Source organism: Neomonachus schauinslandi, chromosome 7 (assembly GCF_002201575.2).
Source record: "Neomonachus schauinslandi chromosome 7, ASM220157v2, whole genome shotgun sequence".
NCBI classification, from domain to species: Eukaryota; Metazoa; Chordata; class Mammalia; order Carnivora; family Phocidae; genus Neomonachus; species Neomonachus schauinslandi.
Genome location: NC_058409.1, coordinates 122,980,071 through 123,004,149, shown reverse-complemented (window position 1 = coordinate 123,004,149; position 24,079 = coordinate 122,980,071). Strand labels below are relative to the sequence as shown.

Genomic DNA, 24,079 nt, shown 5'->3' with positions numbered 1-24,079 from the left:
CCAGAGTCTCCAAACTTGGCAATGAAATTCTCAAATTCCTGGAGAGAAGTAAGAAAGGAAAGCAGGTGAACAAAGCCGTTCATCAAAGCCTAGACAGCCATGAAATAAAAGTCAGCTATTTACTGAATACACCCTCCTGTCAGTGCCTAGAGCTCACTGTCTTGAAAAGTTTCTCATAACCCCTGGAGAGCTCAGTGCCCTCTGCACTCTGCTCATATCCATTGTGTCTAGTGGCCTTGGAGTCATTTCTCTGAGACCTCAGGACACATCCTACCATATAAACACTTTCAATAATCACAGATGAATGTGAAGACAGCTGTAGGTGTCCAGTCACTACCACAATAACCCACATTGCCCTTGAGGCTCTCAAAGCATACTGTAGCACCAACATCTAGATCCAGGACTTCTGTGTATAATAACGTTTTATAGAAGAGGAAAGTGGAGGTGGTGGGAATTTCTTTCTTCATTGAAAACATGGTCTCAGTACCAGGGTCATCCTCATCCCTCGTTCTAGGTGTGGGGAGATATGGTCATTTAGGAGGGTTCCAATGCCAGACCAGAGGTGCTAGTGCCTGAGAGAGTGCCAGTTGCTGTCCTGGTCCAGTAGGAGGTAGCATGCCTTCTGGAGGCTGAGGTAGATGCTGGGGAAATATCTCTGTGGTGTGTCTATTTCATATGCTTATTAGCCATCTGTCTATCTTCTTTGTTGAGGGGTGTGGTAAGGTTTTTGGCCCATTTTAAAATTTTTGACTGATTGGGTTTTTTATTGTTATTATTGAGATTTAAGAGTTCTTTATATCTTTTGTATATATGGTTTTGTACTTGTGTGCATAAGTGTATATTTTGAAAAAGAGTCTTTATCAGATATGTCTATGCAAATATTTATTCTTGGTCTGTGGCTCCTCCTTTCATTCCTTTGACAGTTCTGTCCCAGAACAGAAATCTTTAAGTTCAATTTGCCCACTCTTCAACTCTATCATAGAACATGTCTTAGGTTTACCTCTAAAAACTATTCACCAAACTCTAGTTCATCTATTTTCTCCTATGTCCCCTCATAGGAGTTTCATATTTTTGCATTTTACATTTAGTTCTGTGATCCACATTGAGTTAATTTTTGTGAAGAGGTAAGATCTTGTCCATTTGTTGGAAAGGCTATCTTTTTTTCATGGCATTTCTTAATGCCTTGTCAAAGATCATTTGACTAAATTAATGTGGGCCTTTACGTACTCTCTATTCTATTACATTGATGTATTTGTCTATTCTTTCGCTTATACCATACTGTCTTGATTGCTTTAGCCATATAGTACGTCATGGTGTTGACTAATGTAAGATCTCCAACTTCACCTTCAGTTCTTAATCTTCAATTCTGTGGTGGTTCTTCATGGTTTTTACCTCTCCGTGCAAATTTGAGCATCATTTTATGAATATCCACAAAATAACTTGCTGTGATTTTCAATGGGATTGCACTGAATCTATAGATCGAATTGGAGATAATGAGTATCTAGCAATATTGAGTCTTCCTATCCACAAACATGGACTTTCTCTCCGCTTATTTAGTTCTTTGATTTCTTCCATCAGTGACTTGTAGTTTTCCTCAAATAAATTTTATACATATTTTGTTAGATTTATTCCCAAGATTTCATATTTGGTGGTGCTAATGTAAATGGTATAGTGTTTTAAGTTTCACATTCCTCCTATTCATTGCTGATATATAAGAGAAAGGATGGATTTTTTATATTGAACTTGTAACCTTTTGATATTGCTATAATTGACTATTAGTTCCAGGAATCTATTTCTTGACTTTTTCAGAGTCTTGAAATGGACCATCATGTCATCTGTGAACAAAAAAAGTTTTATCTCTTCCCTCCTAATCTACATTCCTTTTATACCTTTTTTTTGTCTTATTAATTTACTAGGACCTCGAATACGATGCTGAAAAGCAGAAGGAAGGGACATATTTGCCTTGTACCTGATAAATTGTTCTTTCATTTTCTATATATGTGTCCTTCAATATAGAGAAGTTTTCAATCCTGATAAAGTCCTATTTATCTATGTTTTTCCTCTGTTACTCATGCTTTTGGTGTCACATCTACAAATTCATTGCCAAATCCAAGTCCATGCAATTTAGCCCTTTCTTTTCTTCTAAGAATTTTTTGTCTTTTAGCTCTTTATTTAGACCACTGATCCATTTTAAGTTAATTTTGGTATGTGGTGTGAGGAAGGTTCAAACTGCATTCTCTTTCATGTGAATGAATATCCAGTGGCCCCAGTACCATTTGCTGAAGAGACTATTCTTTCTATTGATTGCTCTTGGCACCCTTGTCAAAAATGAATTGGTTGGGCGCCTGGGTGGCTCAGCTGGTTAAGCGACTGCCTTCGGCTCAGGTCATGATCCCGGAGTCCTGGGATCGAGTCCCACATCGGGCTCCCGGCTCAGCAGGGAGCCTGCTTCTCCCTCTGACCCTATCCCCTCTCATGCTGTTTCTCTCTCTCTCTCTCTCTCTCTCAAATAAATAAAAAAAAATGAATTGGTTACAGTTGGATGAGTCATCCAACTCTGTTCTTTTTCATAATGTTTTGGTTATTCAGGGTCTCTTACATTTCCATGTGAATTTGAAGATTTTCCATTTCTGCAAAAAATAATAATAATAATAATAAGGCCATTCAAATGTTGATAAGGATCAGATAAACTCTGTAGATCGATTTGAGTAGTATTGCTCTCTTAACAATATTAAGTATCACAATCCATGCAATGGAGAGGTCTTTCCATTTATTTAGGTCTTCCTTAATTTCTTTCAGCAAATTTGCAGTGTCCATGTCTTTTACCTCCTCAGTTTAATTGGATGCTGTTGTAAATAGAATAATTTATTTAATTTCATTTTCAGGTTATTTATAGTCCGTGTATGGAAATACAACTCATATTTGCATATTGATAGTTTTCCCTGCAACTTTGCTGGATTCATTCATTAGATCTAATGTAAGATGTATGAATTCTTTGAGATTTTCTATATATAGGATTATGTCATACGAAAATCAAAAAATTTCTACATTGACCATTCCAATTTGGATGCCTTTTATTTCTTTTTCTTGCCTACTTGCTTTGCCTAGGGCATATTTGAATAGCAGTGATGTGGGCATCTTAGACTACTGACCTTAGGCAGCACGATTTCAGTCTATCATAAAAAGTATGATGTTAGCTGTGAGTATTCCATAGATATTCTTTATCATGTTCGAAAAGTACTTTTCTACTCCTAGTTTTGTGAGTGTTTTTATCATGAAAGGATGTTAGTTTTGCCAAATGTCTTTTCTGCATCTCTTGGTATGATGTGCTTTTTTATCACCTTGATTCTATTAATGTGTTATATTATGCTGATTGATTTTGTATCCTTTATCTCCTATAAAAGTTTTGACATCAGTCTATTTTGTCTGATATTAGTTAGTATGTAGCCACCCCCAGAGGATTCTTAAAGAATTTCATGATCTAATACCCTAAAAATTAGTTTTTGTCAATTCTGCAAAACATTTGTTTCTTCTTTTCTCTGCATTTGTTGGCTGTCCCCAGCTGCCCGCCCCTTACCTCACTGTGCCATTCTGGCCCTACTTAACTCCATCCAGCATAACACTATAAGAATTACCATCCCAAAGGACCACTAGAATCATCTTTCTTCTCATTTGACATTTATAAGGTCCGTGTAAATCTATAATCTAATATTGGCAAGGGCAGAGCATGATGTCATAAGAAGCTACATACTTCCAGTCCCTCAGAGAAAAAATAACAGGAGAAAAAAAGCTAAAGACTGACTCAAATAATTTTACAGGACTTGGAAAAATGGTCACTGATATACAGAAACCAACCAAATAAACACACTCAGAATGGTGAGAATTTCCATGCCATTTTTACTCTTTCTTGCCCCACAATCTTCCTGGGGTGGCATGCCATGATCCTGAGGTAGCAGTGCTGGCCCTGACTTCAGCAGCAGGAGCAGAACTGAAATAATTTGCAAGATTGTAGCCACTCTGTAGCCTCCCAAGTGACAAGTTTAGGCCTCACTAGACTTGAAGCTGTGACTGGAAATGGCAATATAGTTAAGATATCAGGCTGGTGGGAGTCTTGCAAGAGGGCACCATGCCATGTAAAACCTTCAGGGACATTACAGAACTTAGAATCTTGGGGGCAAGAAATTATGGGAATAAAATACAACAGAACACCTAAGGCCCGGAGCAGAATCTGGGTAAGACTCTTTGGGAATTTAAGACATTAAAATCAGCCAAGTGTACAAGAAGAATTAGGTGAATAAAAGCTTACACAAAGGTCCAGACAGGAAAAATGTTCAGAAAATACCTAAGAAGACTTAGGTATTAAGTTGTCTTCTCTGGCTGATCCAAAGTATTAAAACATTCCCCACTAATTAGTGAAGGTGTTCTACGGCAGCCTGCAAATACAAGTAGAGGTGACTGTTTTTTACAAATGCCCAAAACTCTCTACAAAAGATCACAAGGCAGGGCGCCTGGGTGGCTCAGTTGGTTGAGCGACTGCCTTCGGTTCGGGTCATGATCCTGGAGTCCTGGGATCCAGTCCCATGTCGGGCTCCTTGCTCAGCGGGGGGTCTGCTTCTCCCTCCGACCCTCCCCCCTCTCATGTGCTCTCTCTCTCTCATTCTCTCTCTCAAATAAATAAAAAAAAATCACAAGGCATACCAAAAAAAAAAAGAATAAAAAACCAAAATGTGTCTTATAAAGGGACAAAATAAATCTCCAGAAACTCTCTTTGAAGAAACAGAAGTTGGATTTACTAAACAAAGCCTTTAAAATTGACTAAATATATGTGCAAAGAGCTAAAGAAAAATATGGACAAAGATCTAAAGTAAATCTGGAAGACAATATATGAACAAACAGAAATTATTTTTCAAAAAGAACAAACAAAATCAAAACAAAAAAATACAATAACTGAATTGAAAAATTCACTAGAGTAATTCAATGCAGGCCCAAACAGACAGGAGAAAGACTTAGTACACTTGAAGACAGGTCATCTAAAATATCAAGTCTAAGGAACAAAAAGGAGAAAGGACAAAAAAAGTGAATAGAGTGTAAGGGACTCGTAGGACCCCATCATGTGGATTAATATATGCATTATGGAGGTCACAGGAGAGGAGAAAGGGAAAATAGCAGAAGGGTTGCTTCAAGAACATATGGCACATGACAAGATATTATATGTAGACAACCCTAAGGTTCCTCACACACCAAAAACCTGTCAGAACTAATAAACAAATTTAGAAAAATAGCAAGAAACAAAATCAGCTCAAAATATCAATTGCATTACTATACATTAATAATGAACATTTCAAGGAGATTAGAAAAACAATTTCATTCACAATAGAATCAAAAGAATAAAAATATACTTAGGAATAAACTTAACTAAGGAGGTGAAAGATTTTACATTGAAAACTATAAGACATTGCTGAAAGAAATTTAAAAAGGCACAAATAAATGGAAAAAGAAATCCAGGCTTCATGGATTAGAAGACTTAATACTTTAAAGAAGTCAGTACTTCCCAAGGTGATCCACAGATACCATGCCATCTCTATCAATAGTGAACAACATTTTCTTTTGGCAGAAATAAAAACCAATCTTAAATTTGATATGGAATTTCAAAAAACCTAAGTACCCAAAGCAGTGTGGAAAAAAAGAACAGGATTGGAGGTCTCACATTTCATGATGTCAAAAGTTACTACAAAGCTATAATAATCAAAATATAATGACAAAAAGACAGATATATAGATCAATAAAATAAAATAGAAAGTCCAGAAATATCCCCAGGTACATTTGGTCAAATAACTTTTGACAAAGGTGTCAGGCCATTCATTAGGTAAAAGATAGTCTTTTCAGCAAATGGCATTGGAAAACTGGATATCCACATGCAAAAGACTGAAATTGAACCATTACATTATGCCATATACTAAATCAACTTACAATAGACTGAATATCTAAAGAAATAAGCTAATAGGATAAAACTCTTAGAAGAAAATAGAGAGAGAAATCTTCATGTCATTATATTTCGCAGTGATTTCTTAGATAAAACACCAACAGCATAGGCAACAAAATAAAAAGCAGTTAAACTGGATTTCATCAAAAAGAAAAACTGTGACTCAGAGGACACTATCAACATAGTGAAAAGGGCAAACCAGGAAATGGGAGAAATATTTGCAAGTCATATATCTGATAAGGGATTGATATCCAGATTGTATAAAGAACTACTCTACCCAAAAAACAAATATGATTCAAAAATGGGCAAAGATTTAAACAGATAGTCCTCTAAAGAAGATATATAAATGTCCAATAAGCTTATGAAATGGTAAACATCACTAATCGGGAAATTCTAATCTAGCCACAATAAGACACCACTTCCCACCCATTAGGATGGCTAATAAAATTTTTTAAAACCCACAAAAACAGAAAATGACAAGTGTTTGTGAAGATATGGGGAAGTTGGAACTCTTATGCTTTGTTGGTGGAGATGTAAATTGGGACAACCACTGTGAGAGACTGTATGGCAGTTCCTCAAAAAATTAAATATACAATTATCATATGACCCAGAAATTCCATTTCTCAGTATATCCCCAGAAGAATTAAAAGCAGGGACTCGAACAAATATTTGTACACTACTGTTCATGAATATAGCAGCATGATTCACAATAGCCAAAATTAGAAGTAATCCAAGTATCTATGGACAGATGAATAGATAAACAAATGTGGTATACACATACAATGAAATATTACTCAACCTAAAAAGGAAAGAAATTCAGACACATGCTACAACATGGTTGAATCTTGAAGACATTATGCAAAGTGAAATAAGCCATCACAGAAGAATAAATATGGTATGATTCCACGTATATAAGGTACCTAGAATGGTCAATTCATACAGACAAAAGGAGAATAATGGTTGCGAGGATCTGGAGGCAGAGAGGAAATGAGGAGTCACTGTTGAGTGGGTATGAAGTTTCAGTTTGGAAAGAGGAAAATGTTCAGGAGATGGATGCGGTAATGGTTGCACAACAGTGTGGAAGTTCTTAATGCCCCTGAACTGTACCCTTCAGTATGGTTAAAGTGGTAAGTTTTATACTATGTATATTTGGTCACACAAAAAAAAATTGGGAAAGGAGAGAAGAAAAATTGTACAAGCATTTGTTGTCTCACAGATTACACACCCTAACTTCCATTATACTCCTCCTTAAGGACTCCTGTCTCAGTTCCAAGACCTGATCCACCATCCCATCGGGTAAAACCTATGTTTTGGCCTAGTTTTATTTCTGCAACTGAATCTTCCACTACTCTAGTCTGGCCAGTGTCACTGAGGGAACCCAGCTTCATGGCCACCTCACTTACACCTCCACACATTGGACCTCCTGTTCTCTCAACCTGCTGTGTCTTCCTCCTCAGTTCCATTTCTTTAAAAATGCTACCATGAACCAAAGTCCATTTTGCCCATGAATCATTCCCCAGCTCTTTCTGTTTACTCAATGCAAGGTCAGGAGGGGAAGGGTAGAGACTTTGGTGCCTAGAAAGCCCAAGCCAGATCTAGGCTTTTGCTACTCTGAGCTGAATGGTACTGGAAATATTATGTACATCACCTGAACGTCTGTCCTCTCATTTATAAAACTGGAGACCATCACAGTTCCCTCAAGGTGGCATGATATACAATATCTAAGATAACTTCCATACAATAGCAACCCAGTACCTACCGGCAACAGGCAGCCACTGATCTCAGCTCTACTTCATTTTGATAACTTCTAGAGCAGTGGTTCTGAGTTCAGGCTCTGCATTCAGACCACCTGAGTAGCATTTAAAACTTACAGTACCTAGACCTAATCCCAGACCAATCAAATCAGAAAATCTAGGCTGAGTTAGGAATGGGAGCTCTACAGGAAGGAGCCATTGGAGATGATGCCTGCAGGTCTTGCTGTCAGTCACACCCAGTCCTGGTCATTACACTATGCCTCTCTTTTTTTATATTTCATCACGGATAACCAATCTCCTTAAAATCCTTTCATGTGGTAGCCTCTCACTTCATAATTATTGTACATGTGATCATTAAAAATGAAAATTAAAATATCAACATAGTGAAGCATTTTTACCAGCAAGGCTAGGACTCAGGTAAGGCATAGGAAGAGCTTAGAGCTGTTCCTCAAGGAGGTTCTCAGTAACAGGATCATGTAGGACCTAACAGTAAACAGTACTTCCATGACCCTTACAGGAAGGGTTTCCTTAAAAGTGGGCCCTTGGATCAGCAAGATGGCAGAGCAGGAAACTCTGGACACTCCTTCCCCCTAAAAACACACCAATTTGGCAACGTTTCATGGTCAAATTCCCCTTGTAAGAAATCCAGAGACTAAATGAAAGGGTACTTCACCCCAGCCAAATGTGTAACCAGTCTCACCAAAGCCGGAGAATAGTTATGAAAACACCCTCTCACCAGAATCCCTACCCCCAGCATGTGGATATCCACATGAACAAGAATAAAATTGGATCCTCACCTTACACCATGCAAAAACTCAAAATGGATTAAAGATTTAAATATTAGACCTGAAACTGAAGCTCATAGAAGAAAACAGGGCAAAAACCTTGGTATTGATCTTGGCAATGATTTCAATGATAAAACACCCAATGCACAGGCAACAGGAACAAAATAAATTTAAAAAACAAACAAACACAAGTGGGACTATATTAAACTAAAAAGTTTCTGCACAGCAAAAGAAACAGTCAACAGAGTAAAGAGACAATTTACAAATGGAAAATATAGGCAAACCATATTCCTGATAGGGGATTAGTCTCTAAAATGTATTGGAAAGGCCTACAACTCAATAGAAAAAAAAAAAATCTTATAACTCCATTAAAAAATAGGCTAAGAACTTGAATAGACATTTATCCAAAGACAACATACAAATGGCAAACAATATGAAAAAATGCTCAGCAACACTAGTCATCAGGGAAATGCAAATCAAAACCACAATGAGATATCACTTCACACCTGTCAGTATGGTTATTATCAAAAAATAGAAGACAAATGTTGAGGATATGGAGCAATTACAATCCTTACATACTGTTGTTGGGAATGCAAAATGCTGCAGCCATATAGGTGCCCCCACCCCTCCCTGGCCAAAAAACATAGAATGAGCATATGATCCAGCAATCCCATTTCTGTGTATATACACATGAGAATGAAAATCAGAATCTCAGAGAGATATCTGTATTCCCATGTTCACTGACGCACTATTCAAAATAGCTACGATGTTGAAAAAACCTAAATGTCCATCAAAAGATGAAAGGTTAAAGAAAATATGGTGTGTGTATATATATATAGAGATATATAGATATAGATACACACTATATATTGATATATATATACATACACCATATACAGTATATATATACACATCATATATATACAATATATATACACCTATCATATTTTGTGTGTGTGTGTGTATATATATATGGTGTGTTTATATATATTGTATATATATGTATATGTATATTATATATTGTATATTGATATATATATCAATATTTATTAAGATATACACACACACATATTTACTAAGATATATATACACACACCATATACAATATATATATACCCACCATATACAATATATATACACACCATATATATATACAATATATATAAACCCACCATATTGTGTGTGTATATATATATATATGCTGTGTGTATATATATTGTATATATATGTATATATGTATTATATATTGTATATATTGTATATTGATATGTACCAATATTCATTGAGATATATATACACACACCATATACAATATATATACACACACACACATATATATATATATACACCACACACACGCACACACACACACACACACACACACATATATATATATATATATATATACACACAATATATACATAATGTCCTCAGGGCTCATTCATTTTTTCACATATTGCAAAATTTCCTTCTTTTTAAAAGCTAAATAGTATTGCATTGTGTGTGTGTATATATATGTATTGTATATGTATGTGTGTATATATACAGTATATATATATATACTATATATAGTATTATATATAGAACACATATTGTATTTATTGTATATTGAATATATATATTGTATTGTGTATATATATGGTATTGTGTATATATATATGTTGTATATATATTGTATATATTGAATATATTGTATAAATATTATATTGTGTATATACTATATATACTGTGTATATATGATATATGTATGGTACGTATATATACAATATATATATGGTGTGTATATATATATTGTACATATATATACTACACAATGCAATACTATTTAGCCTTTAAAAAGGAAATTTTGCAATATGTGAAAACATGAATGAACCCTGAGGACATTATGCTAAGTGACATAAGCCAATCACAGAAAAGCAAGTATTGCAGGATTTCACTTATATGAAGCATCTAAAATAATCAAGGTCATAGAATCAAAAGTGGGAGTTGGTTTCCAGGGGTTGGGGGAAAGGGATAACAGATAGTTACTATTCCATGGAGAGGAAGAGTTCTAAAGTTAAGTGAGTAAGATATAGAGATCTGAGGCACAACATGGTACCTACAGTCAATAATTCATATTGTACTTTCAAAAACTTGTTAAGAGGGCAGATACCATATTAAGTGTTTTTATGAAAACAATTAAAATTTTAAATAGAATAGAAAAAATAGAATAGCAAATAAAAATAAAATAAAAATGTATATTCTAGGTGTTTTGTTTGTCTCACCCTACTTTAATCCCAGTTCCCTCTGCCAGGGAAGCCACAGGTTCTGTCTGCACTAAAGAGCTCTGCATGGAGTCCATATTGAGAGCTAAGGTTTTACTTACCTGTGGTACTGCTTTAACAGGTCTGGACATTAAGCCTCCAACATACACAGTGTTGGGAAGCAGGGGCCGAGCAAATTCAAGGGCAAAGTCAGAGTTAACAAACCACAGCTCTGCTTTCTTTAGAAGATGAGACAAAACTGGCCTAGAACCTTCTGGGAAATGTTCCTTAATGGTGCTGTCAAATGTAGACTGGATTCGCCATTGCTTCATGGAGAAATCAAAGAGCATCAGAAAATTCTTCACTCTGCCCCAGAAGTCCATGTGGTCGGTTAGCAAGGAATTGAATACTGGAACATAAGACACAGGGTTTGGTAGTCCAAGGTCCACACTGCCAAAGGGAGTGGGAAGAATTGACACAAATGGCTTCCCAAGCTTCTCAGCAACCAGGAAAGAACAGAAGTCAAATGCTTCAACAAATACCAAGTCAAAATTCTCATTTTTTAAAGAATCCATGATATCACTTCTTAGCAAATCACTGCACTGAATCCCCAATTGTTCCATTAACTTTACAAAGTTGCCAAATGCTTCTCTGAAAAAAAAAAATGTAAGGGCAAACATTCACTGGAGGTGTTAATTTCACAGTACATAAAGGAATTATAGGCTACAAAAAAATATTGCAGGTAAGTAAGACCATATCTGGCATCAGCCCACCTATTTTACCAGTGTCCAAAGAATAACTCTGCTCTGGTCATTCTGCCCTGGATATTTCTGCTTCCTAAAATGTTCTCACTTCCTCCCCTCCCCTTTCACCAGCCAATCGTATCCACCCATGATCCATGCCAACTCAAGAGCCTTCCACTTTGGGAGCCATCTCTCACTGTAGCAGACCTCATTGTTCCTTGTCTACTTGACACATTCTATTAACTTTTTTCTGTATACTGACTTTTTATGAGTGACTTTTCTTTCTCAACCTACCTGTGGAAGTAACTTGGTAGCAGAGTCCACCAATATTGATAATATAGACCTGTTTTGTTCTTTAAATTTTGTACAGTCTACATTTGACAAATTGTCTCATACAAGGAACTTTTTGGTGGTTAAAAATTAGAACCCAAATTCTAAGCTGAACACGAGATGTACATCTTTCTAGCCTATGAGGTAAAAATTTAAAATAAAAATACAAGTCTGCTTGAAGCTTATTATTAACCTTTCCATTTCATGCTTCCTAGAGTATTTAAAGAAGTAATGCTAACATTTTATTGATACCTAATTAAGACACTGTCTATGGCACTATTCTCCTTTAATATTTTCCCATCAGTGCCTGCAAAGAAAATGACCCTTTTTGCACAACATATGGGCAATAGATGAGAATGCTCCGGACCAGAGGTTACAGGTGCAGGTGTTTTGGAGACCCATGGGCCTCCTACTTGAATGAAGGACTGAGAGAATCAATGGCCCAGCCAACCTGTAACCTATACAACACTACACCATGTCAGCCCACTTAAAAAAGACCCACAGGTGAGAGCTCCTTAGCAATATGCAGATGCCCATGAGTGCTTTAGAATTCATGTTAAGTGACAACAGATGACTAGCTGAAGTGATCCTCTATTATATTTTTAAATGATTTTACATAATGAATGACTGCTACATATTGTGGATAAATTCAAGATAAGAAGTACAAATTCCTCAAAAGTAGAGCATTAATAATATTTGAAATTAAGTTAATAAATTGAACACAATACAGGAAGGTACTGTTCTCAGTATATTGCACCATATTTAACATGTGTGTACAACCAATCTTCAAAGAAATAAAGTGAGGGAAAAGAGACAAGACATATACTTAAAAAAATTATGAATAACAATCACAAGATGATATAGACAAAGTTTAAAATCAGTATTTTAGGTAAGATCTCATAGACAAGAGAATTTTGTCTTCCAGTTTAGGTAAGGAGAAAGGCTTTATGTAAAAAGCCAGATTTTAAGGCCACCTTGATGACTGAATAAAATTTTTAAGGAAAAAAGGGAGGTGGGGTTAGGCCTGTATAATTAACCAAGCAAGGCATGAATATGTCTTCTCTCTCTTATGTCAAAGATGAAGATCTTTGAGGGCACCTGGGTGGCTCAGTTGTTTAAATGACTGCCTTCGGCTCAGGTCATGATACAAGGGTCCTGGGATCAAGTCCCACATTGAGCTCCCCCTGCTCTGTGGGGAGCCTACTTCTCCCTTTCCCTCTGCCTGCCATTCCCCCTGCTTGTGCCTCTCTCTCTCTGTCAAATAAATAAATAAAATCTTAAAAAAAAAAGATAAAGATCTTTCAATACATCCCAGGTAATGACAAAAACTCATCCACTCCATCCATCCACTGCCGCCCATCATTGATCTCCTCATCCATCTACTCATCCACTTTTCTTAAATTCACTCCAAGTATCCATGCATCCAACCATTTATTGGTGTCACTAAAATGGTGAGTCTTTCATTCAGAGAATAAAAGAAATTACCTGCCATGCAAAACTTCTGTCATAAAGAAATCAAAATAGTTCTTTAATTCTTTTTCATGTTCCTCAGATAGAAGCCAAGTGATAACTTGGTATGCATTTTCCTTCTTTTCTAAATAAAAGAAAATTTAAAACACCAATAAAAAATATGTAATTATGTCATACAACCCAGATTAATATTAGCATGATGATACCATAGTTTTTTTTTATTCCAATAATTTTATATATATTTGAATGCTTTTAGAGGGTTTTTTTTTGCTTGCTTTTTCATTTCTTCAATCATAGGATCTGATAATTTTACTGAGAACCTTATGATAATTCAGTTATTTTTATTCAATTTAAAGCCTTCAGGTAAAGGCATAGAGATTCCTCATTTTACGGGTGAGAAAACAAAGATAAATGGAGTGTCAGATAATTTGTCAAGGTTGCACATATAGAAACAGTACACTTTGCATTTAAATACAGATCTCATTTTACCCCAGTTCCCCAGTCCTTTGTCTCTTAGGGAAAAAAACTTCATTTTTGTTACTTAAAAGAGATACATGCAAAGGTTTTTCATTCTGCCAAAAATATGCCAAAAGCTAAGTTAAAAATAGTAGTCCTCTGCAGCCCTACTTAAAATCCTGGCATTTCCCCAATAACTCATGTGTAATAGAGTCTGACACCATTTTTGAGGTTGGACTGATGACAGCTTAGCAAGCTCCATCTCCCCCTTAACCTTCTGTGACATATCTTGGCAAACAGAGAAGAAAGCCTCAACATGCCATCCTTTTTGTGAGCAAGAGTTTCAAGCTAAGCAAGCCAGACCCAAGTAGGGGAATCCTCACCTCCACCCTACTCAGAAGCTTCCATAATTGGCATTTAGAGACAAAAGTATGGGTTTAGCCTTTCAGTGGCCCTGGTCACATGTCTCACACAAACCTATTTTCTGTGTCAGCTTGGATTGTGCCTCTGGATCCCAGCATGAGCCGTGATTGACACTAGGCTAGGTAGAACCCTGTGACCAATGGCTGTGTGTCTCAAGGACTGCCCCCATTATAAACAGTGCTCTGGGTAAGACTGATACCAGTTTACAAGCCCACAGAATGGTGGAAGAAGAGTAGTCACTGTGTCATATGATGAGATTCACACCTGTAAAAGTAGAAGGCACACTAGAACCCCAGAAAATGCCTTTGCTACTGCTGCTGATTATAGCTCTGTAGCTAAAAGAAAACTTGATTAACACAGTAATGAGGAAAAACATTGATAACACCCCCATGGAGTTAACTCAAAGAGTTCATTCAAACTCAATCTCAGGTCTTTCAAAATCACCACTAGGGAGGCCCCTAGCCTTGATGATACTAATTGGGACATTCTGAGGAAGAAACGTAAATATGAGCAGGTTAGAAGGGACACCTGCCCCCAAAATATATTTAATGACAACCAAAGGAATGGCAAAAAATGGGAAATTGCAGGTTGGAAGAGTCAGGAAAGAAATTAAAACAGAGTTCTCAGTTTTAACATATGTAGAATCTAACATTACTTAAAAAAGAAATTATTACAGAGAAATGACACAGACTGGCTTTTGTGACTTTACATCAGAGGTTCTAAATTACTTTAAACATCGGATGGGATGCACCAAAAACAAACCTTAATCATCTTGGTCAATACTGGGGGAAAATAACAGATATATCATAAATGCTCACCAAATTTGTCAAAGTACATTTGTACTCTTAAGAGTAACAAAATATTAGATAGAGGACAATTGTGCATGCCCTGTCTTAACTACTGGGATTAAATGTCTCATAGTCATAAGAGCCATTGGTTAAGTTATTTCATAGTAGCAATGGTTGCTCTTATGTAACAAGTCATAAAATAAAATTAAGGTTTTAGTACTAACAGCATGACAAAAAAGGATTCATTGGATCTGCCACATAAATTTAAACTGTTAATACAATCAAATATATTTTAATAGAGTGCCCTAACGGATTAAATCCCATTAAAAAGAATCTATTAACAAAGGAGTGATTATCCCACTGGTTCTCCATTTAATAGCCTAATTTAGACTTATTCTTTTTTTTTTTTAAAGATTTTATTTATCCATTTAACAGAGAGAGAGAGAGCACAAGTAGGCAGAGCACAAGCAGAGGCAGAGGGAGGAGCAGGCTCTCCCCTGAGCAGGGAGCCTGATGCGGGGCTCGATCCCAGGACCCTGGGATCATGACCTGAGCCAAAGGCAACGGCTTAACCGACTGAGCCACCCAGGTGCCCCTAGACTTATTCTTAAACCTGAATGAATGGTGCCTCTCAATGGACTGCTATAACTTGACTGCCAATGTCATCATAGTAGGGCTACCATTTCCAGTGTTACTGAAATTGCTGACTATATCTAAGTACTAATAGATACTCTGCAAGCATAGATTTGGTAATATGTTCTGTTCATTTCCTATTTCAATAAGCTCTCAGCTGCAGTGTCTCTTTACCTTCATCTTGGCAGGATACAAACCATTTGTAACTGGTTTCTCATGGACTGTCTCAATAGCCTTGCTCACAAGCTTTGCTGGCAAGATCTTAACCACATTCAACTTTCTCCAGAAGCACATGTATGACACTGCATTGAGGACAATCTCCTTTTGCAGAGATTTGTCCAGCACATGCACTCAGGACACAAACATTCACCCAGGAGCAGCACAAGAGGGATGTGCTGCTGCCCTACACAAAGCACAAGCCATGGCACCTCAATTGAATTCTTGGGAAGAATTACTTGTCAGCTGAAGGTCTTTCCACCCCTAACACTGTCAAACACCTATTACAGTTCCACTTCCAGCATGAGAGTATAAGGAGCTTTCTTGGATCTACTTTCAGAAGAGGAACTGGTGAAAAATTTTTATATGTATGAAATGTATTTATATGAAAATTGTATTATATATACACATATATGTGTGTGTGTGTATATTCACATATATATTCAACTATGTCAATATATATAAAATTCTGAAAAGAAATAATAGGTCAAAAGGCAGTGGGGGAGTTTCTGCTACGATGGTGGAGTACCAGAATCTGTCCCCTGACCTAGACAACAATTCCACTGACAGAATTTGTCTGAAATAACTGTTTGGGAACTCTGCAGTCAATTGATGGTTTCCAACTACCAGGGGAAGTCTTTAACTGTAAATTGCAGATAATTTCAGTCAATCTCAGCTCTTTTCACAGTAGCAACTACCCATCCCCCACCCCTCAGTGTCTAAAAAGAAAGCTGTGTAAATGTGTTCATATAGCAGCTTGTACACAGGTTTCAAGAGCCTGAGTGGGCAAAAATGACCTTCTTCAAATATCAAATATCTGAGCTCTGATTGCTGATTGCTGCTTCTGAGCACAGACGTACAGACAAAGAAGTCAGCAGCAACATTTTTGCATCACACTTATTGTTGCATATCCCTCTGGCTGAATGGATTTCAAGGGGTCTCAAAAGACTGATGTCCCCCTTTTCCCCTCATTTTTCTCATTTTCTCCTTTTGGGAGGGAAACATTAAAGACTGGAACATTGTAAAACAACTACATATACCAGGAAAATTAGAAAGTGTCCTTTCATGCCCAGGAAAGGCTCAGAAAAGACCTAAGAATACTGAAGTTTATACCTCACATTGATCCTTACCACAAAGGCAGCCTAGAACAATTATTAAAAAATGAACAAAATTAATAACAAAAATCTGCAAACCCTAGAGAAAGGAGGAGTCTCACCTCCAGATATAGCACATTGTCGGATTCAAATGGACAGTTTTCAACAAAAATTATAAGACACACCAAGAAACAGAAAACTCAGGCTTATTCAGAGGGGAAAAAAAATAAATCAACAGAAACTGTCCCTGAGAAAGACCTGATGGCAGACATACTAGATGATGACTTTAAAATAACTGCCTTAAAGGTCCTCAGAGAACTAAAGGAAGATGTGGAGAAGGTCAAGGAAAAAGTGTATGCAAAATAGAAATGTCAATAAAGGCACAGAAAATCTAAAAAGAAACCAGAAACAAAATCTAGAACTGAAAAATGCAATAAATGAAATGAAAATTTCACTGGAGGGATTCAGACGCAGGTTTGAGCAAATGGAAGAAATAATCCATGAACTTAAAGATAAGACAATGGAAATGATCAAGTGTGAAGAACAGAAAGTTAAAAGATTGAAGAAAAGAACACAGCCTAAGGGACCAACATATGCATTGTGGATGCTCACAAAGAAAAGAGAGAAAGAAAGGGATAGAGAGAACATTTTAAGTAATAATGGCTGAAGACCTCCCAAATGGATGAAAGATAGGAGTATAAGCATCCAGGAAGCTCAACTCCAAGGAAAATGAACTCAGATATTCACATCAGGACACATTATAATCAAAATTTAGAAAGATAAATAGAGAATATTAAAAGCAGCAAGAGAAAACTGACTCATCAATACAAGTGTTTGTCAATGAGATTATCAATAGATTTCTAATCAGAAATTTTTGAGGCCAAAAAATAAATAAATAAATCGGAGTCCAGAAGGCAGTGGCCCAATATTCAAAATGCTAAAAGAAGGGGCACCTGGGTGGCTCAGTGGATTAATCATTCAACTCTTAGTTTCAGCTAAGGTCATGATCTCAGGGTTGTGAGATGGAGACCTGTGTCGGGCTCCATGCACAGTGGGGAGTCTGAGATTCTCTACCACCTCCTCTCCCTCTGCCCCTCCCCCCCACTCACACTCTCCCTCTCTCTCTCTCAAATAAATAAATAACATCTTTTTTTAAAAATGCTAAAAGAAAAGAACAATCAACAAAAAAATCTTATATCCAGCAAAGCTGCCTATCAAAAGTCAAGGAGAATTGAGACAATCCAAGATAAAACAAAACTAAGGGAGTTTGTTATCACTAGACCTGCCCTGGGAGAAATACTGAAGGAAGTTCTCCAGGGAAAAATGAAAGAACACCAGAGAGTAACTCAAAGGTGTATGAAGAAATAAAAGGTAAATGAATGGGCAATTATAAAAGCTACTGTTATTGTAACAATGGCTTATAATTACCTTTTTGTTTTCTACATGATTTAAGTGACTAGTACATTAAAAAAATCATTAGTTTAAAAACTACTACCATTATTTGTACTTTATTTGTAAGTAACTTCATTCAAATTTTCTACATAATTTAAGATACTAATATATTTAAATTAATGATAGATTATATTTGGGGGCACACAATGTATAAAAATGTAATTCTGTGACATCAACTAACCAAAAAGGTGGGGGTTGAAGGCATATAGGAGCAGCATGTTTGAATGTTATTAAGCTGGCATAAATTAAAATCTGAGTGTCATAGATTTAGAAGGTTAAATGAAATCCCCATTGTAACCACACACATAAAATAGCTGTGGAATATATACAAAAGAGAATGAGAAAATAATTTAGTGTTTTGTAAGGAATCAACTAAACACAAAAGAAACAGTGATACAGAAAGTGAGGGACAAAGAAGGTATAAAGCATATAGCAAACAAATAGCAAAAGGACAGAAGTAAGTCTCTCTTTATCAGTAATTACATTAAATGTACATGGATTAAACTCTCCAATCAAAATACAGAGAATATCAGAATGGATGAAAACACATGATCCAATTGTAATATCTCTGTATGGTGACAGATCGTGGCTACACTTGTGGTGAGCACAGCATAACATACACAGTTGTGAAATCACTATGTTGTACACCTGAAACTAATGTAACATTGTGTGTCACTATACTTCAATAAAGAATAATAATTAAAAAAATTAAAAATAAAATGGGATTAACAATGGGGGCAAGAAGGTGTGGGGTGTATGGGAACTTCCCATACTATCTTTACAACTTTTCTGTGAACCTAAAATTATTCCAAAATGAAATGTATTAAAAAAATAAAAAGGCCACAAACACACAAAGAAAAGCATAATCCAACTATATTCTGTCTACAAGAGACTCACTTTAGATCCAATGACACAGATAGACTGAAAGGGAAATGATGGAAAAAGATATTCCATGCAAGTAATAACCAAAAGAAAGCAGAAGCAGATAAGCAAATATCAAACACAACAGATTTTAAATCAAAAAAGATTACAAGAGACAAAGAAAAACAGTACATATTAATAAAAGGTTCAATACAGCAAGATGATATAACAATTATAAACATATATGCACCTAATAAGATACCATCAAAATGTCTAAAGCAAAAACTGACAGAATTGAAGGAGAAATAGTTCTATAATAATCATTGGAGATTTCATACTCCATTCTAAATAATGGGTAAAATAACCAGAAAGAAGATCAGCAGGGAAATAGAAGACTTAAACACGTTAATCCACTAGATGTAACAGACATACAAAACACTCTACCCAATAACAACAGCAAACAGATTCTTCTCAAGGGTACATGGGACATTTTCCAGCAGAGACCATGTGTTAAGCCACAAGTAAGTCTCAATAGATTTTAAAAGATAGATACCGTACAACATATTTTTTCTGATCACAACAGTTTGAAGTTAGAAATCAACAGAAGGAAAACCAGAAAATTCATAAATAATGGAAATTAAACAACTTTTATATAAGCAATGTATCAAAAGAAATCACAAGGGAAATCATAAAATACTTAAAGACAAATGAAAATGAAAATACATACCAAAACTTAAAACACATACACACATTTTTTTTCCATCTTTTCAATATGACTAGATTAAAAAAGATTTTGTGTTAAGCAGTGCTATGCAAAAGACATTGTCTATCTTTTCCTGGGATAGAGAAATATAATAATTATAAAAAAACATACTTGGGATTACATAATCTCCTCCATAAAGAAGTATGGTGACATTATGGCCATGATCTTGAAGAATCTGAGAAACCCGGTCCACCAGTAGATAATGGCTTCCACCTAGAAACAATACAAAATTTCATTTTTGTAAAGGTGAGAACAGAGAGTCTGAAATTGATATTGGGGATTTGGAAATCTAGGGTAAGGCAGCAGAGAGTTGATGGCAGTAGAAGAAAATGAGTTTCTTTTGGATAAGCCCCAGACCAGATACCCACATTCCTTCTGACCAAATCTTGACATGTAGCAATCTTACATAAAAGATTCCCTTTTGCAATTCAAGGTCTCTGTGCCAGCACAATGAGCTTCTCTATGCTTAGGCCTGAAGGAGTTCCTGATCCTCAGTACATGCTGCAATTTAGGCAGGCTTTATGAAGATACTGTGTCCTAAAGAAGTAACTATTCAGTGGAAATTTTGGTACAGTGCTATGTATGTGAGAATAAAGGGTTTCTATGGGAAAATCAATCAGAGATATTTCTGGAATCCTTGTCGCTGGAATTTATGTTAATGTGGAAGCCAGAAACATGGGAACATGAATATCAGTCCAAGAAAGAGCCACGGAAACAGAAGGGGATTAGAGCCATTTTTCAGAGCCAAAATCCTTCAGATTCAAATATATTTGGCAGGAGGATCTTCAGTTGGGGTCTGCATCTTGCTGAATACCAAATTAAGGCATTCTGGATAACTGTGGGCCCTAGGAGTGGAACTGCAGGATCCTTTATGCAAGAGAGACTGGACATCACCCATCCTAGGAAAATCCTGGGATCCTAAGGAAACAGAAGCTTGATCATCTGGGGAGGTACAGGTTCTATCACACCAATGTCTAAAACCATGTGATATCACAGAGCATTTTTCTTGAATTGATGGGTTAAGGAATAGAATTTACCCACATTGGGAAGTGGGGGTTATTTGGAAGATGAAGATCTCACAATGATTGGGTCAACAGAGAGGGATGTAGAACTATAGTAATGGTGTGTATCTGTGGAAATTACTCAAGTTTTTTATATCTATACTTACGCTGACTGAGATATCATGGATTATGGAAAACACAAACCCCTACTCGCTCAGACTGTCTGCTCTGGCTCACATTCAGCCCATGGAAGAAATGGAACAGGGGAGAAGCCATCCTGCAGAGGCAGCCATTCCTGAGGGTTTTGGTGAGCCCAGTGCATTCTGGGCCAGAGATAGGGCTTCTAGCCACACCTGCTCCCTCTCAGAGTCTGGAGGACATGTGCTTTCAAGAGGTGAAAAAGCTTTTTTTTTTTTCTGTTACTTCTAACTATCATTAAAAAGTAGATTTAAAATAGAAATCAAGGCTTTTTAAATACTGGTTTTTAGGAATCCCCATGGTAAAGAGTAGAATTTGGGGAAATTAAACAACTTTTAATTTTTAACTTTTAACTTTAACTTTTAAGGACAGGTTTGAGGTAAGAAACAGTGAGTAAAGTCCAGACTGTGTCCATCAGGGAGGTCTGATGTGCTCTTGCAAAAGGCCCCTCCTTTCCCTCACCCTCAGGTTTCCTATCAGGAAATAAAAGGGGGATGCCTACACTTATTGCCCAATTAGATGAACTCTGTGGTTTCTTCCAGCTCTAGGATCCCCAGATTCAGAGGGATCTAAAAGTGATCCTGGGAGCCCCCTATCCTTTCACAATAGATCCAAAAACTTCTTGGGGAAACTCCATCCTATGATGCCTCCTTATCCTGAAAATGTTCCTGTTCTTTCTGTTCCCTTTGGGGAAGAGTAAAGGAAATAAACCCGACTTCACGCAGAATTAACTGCTTCACTGTCCTTCAAAACCCTCCAGCAGCAAGGGCGAAAGAGAGAGGGGATTCCCAAGAACTTGATTGTCCTGGGGCCCCCTCCTCAGCCCCATCGGTTCTCCAGGTGTCCTATTAATGATATTCCCAGTTTGTGCTGCTGCCTACAGGAGCCCCCGTCCTTGGCCTCCAGGAGCCTGAAATTGACCTCACCTTCCACTTTCTACTGGCAACTACTGCACACCCCATAACTTTTAGGCTGTACCTCTGAAAGTCCCTATCTTCCCTGGAGTAGGAGGCTCAAGATCTCCAGGTCAGCACTGGATCTAAATTCTGGCCCCAGCTATGCAAAATGGGAAGCCCCTCCAGAGCAGATAAAAAGAGAGGAAAGGAAACTGTTTTCTCCAGAACGGACTTCGCCAGCCCAGCCGTGGGGACGCCTCTCTGCCACCGGGGCCTGCCCACTTCTCCCTCCTCTAGCCTGGGACCCAAGCCCTGTTTGGAAAACCACATGGAATGACCCTCTGACCCAAGGCTGTCTGCCTGAGCCCTGGCTGAGGTGCCTGGGATGCAGTTGTCTCTGATTCTCCTGCCGAGCACTCACCCAGTGAGGATACAGTCAGAATTTTGGCGGCTTCTGAGAGCAGGAACCCCGGCAGAAGGAAGCCCACTAGCAGCAGCAGTGCCCGCTGTCCGGCCATGTTCACTCCCGTACCAGTGTGGAGCCCAGGCCTGAGCCCCGAGCCCCGCACAGAGCCCTCTGCGCCCTGGGGACACGTGCAGTGCTGACAGCCGAGGAAATGCGCTGGCGGCAGGATTGGGAAGAGGTTAAGAGTTGGATCCTGCCGGTCAGCTCTTCAGTCGCTACTCGCCCTTTGCTCCTCCTCCCAGGGTGCTTGCACCACTGGCTACTCTGTTCTCACCCTCCCTAACCTGGGGCAGTGGGAAGGAGGGGTTAGCGAGCTGTCCTTAACCCCTCTCTGTGCTGTAATCACCACACTCTCCGCAGAGAAGATACTCTGAACCAGGAATTTAGGGACCTTAGGAAGTCGCTTCCAAGATAGTTCCACCTCCAAGTGACTCAGACCCATCTCTATTTTAGGGACTTTTTTCCAAATTTTCCCACTCCTAACTGCTCTGTTGAATGCATACTGCCATCCCCATTACCCATTTCCCCACGTACCTGCTTAAAATCTCTGCTAGTGTTCCAATCTCAAGATCTCAGAAACTGATACCTACATTTATTGCTCAGAGAGTTTCTTTGGAAAGTAATTTACTGGTGACAAGTGTTAGTGTCCCCTAAGTGTTAAGCCCCGCTGGAGGGCCAGGTCTTGACCTGAAGCACTGAACCTCTAAAGGTCAGTCTATTATTCTGAATGGGCATCACAACTAGGACTGGGTGGTGGGCACCAAAAAGTTCTATTCTTATGTTTCAAATTATTCATTAGAAAGATTTTTAAACTCTCTCAATATTATTCCATTATTTCCCTTCAAGTTCTCTCTCAGTTTGTGCTATGTAGTCTTTGAGGCCATGTGATTACATGCATACACATTCACCATTATCATCTGTTCAAGCATTCTATCTTCCCAATGAAAAAAATAATTTGTATTGGGAAGGCACCATTTAATATTAATCTAATCACATTACTTCATCTACAAACCTTATTTCAATCCCTCCAATTGTCCGATTAATATCCTCTGTTGTGATATGAATTCGCTGGTGCAGGAGTCAATCCAGGATCACACACTGCATGGAGTTATCAGGTCTATTCATCTCCTATAGTGAGGATTGGTTCTCAGCCCTTCTTTGTCTTTCATGTCATTGATATTTTTTGAAGAGTACAAGCTGCTTATTTTGAATGATGGACCCCAAGTTGGGTTTGCCTGATGTTTCTCATTATACTTCAGGTTATTAGGGAGTTTGGTGGGAATACTACGAAGGTGGTGTTGATTCCATCTCAGTGAATCACAATGGGAAGCACATGATGTCAGATGGTCCTATCATTAAGAGATGATAACTCTATCCCTTGTTGAAGGTGGTGTTCACCAATATTCTCCACTGTAAAGTTGCTATTTTTTGCCCTATAATTAGGAAATAAGATGTGGGGAGACATTTTGAAACTGAAATTCCATTTCTCATCAAATTTCCCTCATTTTATCATCTTTTATATTT

The 24,079-nt window shown here is 37.4% G+C and overlaps 1 pseudogene across 1 annotated transcript in view; it reads right to left on the bottom strand.

Annotated features, from left to right (window-relative positions):
• LOC123325294 overlaps positions 1-22,738 on the bottom strand; it is a 70,318-nt pseudogene extending 47,580 nt beyond the window's left edge. The window contains exons 1-5 of the transcript XR_006540350.1: positions 22,511-22,738; positions 20,106-20,207; positions 13,324-13,432; positions 10,888-11,416; positions 16-38 (exon numbers count right to left, since the gene is read on the bottom strand). The product of XR_006540350.1 is annotated as a UDP-glucuronosyltransferase 3A2-like (transcript). The remainder of the gene's footprint in view (positions 1-15; positions 39-10,887; positions 11,417-13,323; positions 13,433-20,105; positions 20,208-22,510) is intronic.
• Positions 22,739-24,079: the final 1,341 nt, after the last annotated feature.